General features: G+C 37.1%; 1 long non-coding RNA gene across 1 annotated transcript; it reads left to right on the top strand.

The window, feature by feature from the left end:
- Positions 1-551: 551 nt before the first annotated feature.
- LOC128260369 (uncharacterized) lies at positions 552-1,698 on the top strand. Its single transcript, XR_008268133.1, has 3 exons — positions 552-837; positions 892-1,114; positions 1,189-1,698. It is a non-coding gene; the product is annotated as an uncharacterized LOC128260369 (long non-coding RNA).
- Positions 1,699-2,533: the final 835 nt, after the last annotated feature.

The raw sequence follows: 2,533 nt of genomic DNA, 5'->3' as shown, positions 1-2,533 counted from the left end.
TGTCATTACCGCGTGGCATTTTCTAGCGAATTTCTTCGACGCTTTGTCTACCAGCTCTTTTTTTTCTGTTATTCGGGGTTTTTGGTTACGCGTCGGCTTTTCCTTTGTGTCCGCGACGGCCATAAAACCAACAAAGGCGAAACAAAGGCCGCCGTACGCCGTGTGATTATGTAAGACGCGTTTGCGCACATCGGCCTCATATACCCTTATTTGCCAACACCACACACTGCAGGCGGAAATCCACAACCAGAATATCTGAAACCCAGAACCATTCGGCTTTGTTTGAATTGGCCTCTTCCGTTTCCGATAATCGGAGTTAGTGACAGATATGCTGTTTCCAAAAATACACCAAAGGATCACATTGAAGAGGTACAGAATTTATAATGCAAAATAGTTTAAAGAAGTCAAAATCAACATGCGTTTAAAAAATTTAGTAGTGAGTTTGTAATTTTTACATTTTAAATATGCCTAAAATATATGCAATATGTAATCCAGTGACCGTATATAATAATTATTTATTTTTTCTTATCAAGTTAGCTTTGATTCTCATTGTCAAAAATTTGATTATCTAGTTGGCTTTGATTCTCATTGTCAAAAATCTTAAGCCCTTAATCATAACGAAACGAAATTGTTACGATAATACGAATTTCGAAATGCAGAAATACTCACTCGATGTTCTTCCCGATGACAACGATTTTGACGAAGAAGTTTCTCGTCATATAATCCAGTTGAACTTGATCTTTTTCGCCGAATTGGAGGACTTTGATAATTGGGATGATGAACACCTTAATTTCTTCGAAGAAGCTAGCGCGCCCGATGATAATACAACTGATAACTGTGAGTTGGAAGCATTACGGAAGTATCCAACTTATATATATTTTTATCCAACAGTCGAGAGCTACGATGACCAATTTAAGTTTTAAGCATTACGGAAGTATTTTATCATATACATCCCAAAGATATTTCTTTAATTCACTTGCAATTGATTTATCTTTGCTTTAAACAAAATTTAAACTTTCTAAGCAATCAATTAATACAAAACCATGAAGAAAAATTCAAAATAACTACAGTCTTACTATGTTTAACAAATTTCAAGAGCTGGTCATTTCAATTGGTAAAGATAAAAACATATTAATTTTTTAAAACATGATACCATCAACAAATAATTATAACAAATTTTGTTTTTAGTAATATGTTTTATAAAATCAAGCTGGCATAGATACTTACAGTCAAAAATCTAGATCTAAATCTAAATACGAAATTCAGAAATACTCACTCGAAGTTTTTCCCTGTGACTACTATCTTGAAGAAGAGGTGTCTCATCATAAATTCGAGTTGAACTTGATCTTTTAAAGGACTTTCATTATCGGGATGATGGTACCGGGAATGCCAACAATGGAGCTAGCGTGCCCGATGATAATCCAACAGCCAAGAGCAACGATTACAACTGTTAGTTGGAAGCATTACGGAAGTATCCAACTTACATATATTTTGCAAGGGCCATAGGCACCGTTGTTTCCATTTAGCTTGGCCATCATTATCATCCAATAAAGTTCTTGTAGCATATTGTACCCTGTCGTCATTCGTCATGATCGGCTTTCGGGATCGTTTATTGTCCCATAGCTCATCACTCACTTGTGCGCAAAGCGGATTAGGTTTCACCAAAAAACGTGTCCTGGACAATGGACTTGATGGTGGAAAAAACAAAAAAAAAGAAATGAGTACAAAAAGGGAAACACGGGCAACCCTCGAACAATGAACCATGTGGCACAAGTGGATTGGCAGCTTGTAATCTGCCAGCCCCGGCTTATATGTCCTCAGGTTCAATCCAGAAATGCACTTGCTACATGATTATTGCATCATCGCCTTATTGCCCTAATGCGATTAGCATTCATTTTTAATCGTAGTTGGGTTTTTCGTCTAAGTCTTTCGATGGTCTTGCGCCATCGCACTTTAGGGCCTTACACAGAAACAAAATAAATGTACAGCAAAGGTTCTTAATAAAAAATGTTAACCATGGTTAAAAAAGTGAATTTAATCTAGCTAAGCAAATACCCTAGCATTTTTAGCATGGTCACACTACTTAACATTTTGAAAAAATTAAAAAAAAAATCATTATGAATTTGATTTGATTTTAAGATGTTAATATATTTCAAATTAAAATAAATGTTTCACATAGTTTTTCTTCGTGTGCTGGTCATTACGCAATTTTTTGGAAGGTTGTTCCTTTCTGTGTAGTGGTTAATTGTCTCTGCCCTAGACCAGAAATGCAAACTGTCTCGAGAGCGAACGTACAGTCACCACTGCTGTCCAACCCCTGACCCCTTAATGCCAACCCGTCGTGGAACAAAGGAGTAAAACGGTCAATGGTGGAGTGGGGCAAAATGGAGCGTGCTCAGCCTGTGAAATTGCAAACCAGAACAACACTTCCATCGATAATCACTGGGGTCACTCGGTGGGTCAAGTGTCGCCGCAGCGCGTGGCAACCCCATCAAAAAAAATACAAGGCTAAAAAAAAAAGGGAAAGAAAAGC

Source organism: Drosophila gunungcola (assembly GCF_025200985.1).
Source record: "Drosophila gunungcola strain Sukarami chromosome X unlocalized genomic scaffold, Dgunungcola_SK_2 000021F, whole genome shotgun sequence".
Lineage (NCBI taxonomy): Eukaryota > Metazoa > Arthropoda > Insecta > Diptera > Drosophilidae > Drosophila > Drosophila gunungcola.
This window is presented reverse-complemented; position numbering and strand designations above follow the sequence as displayed.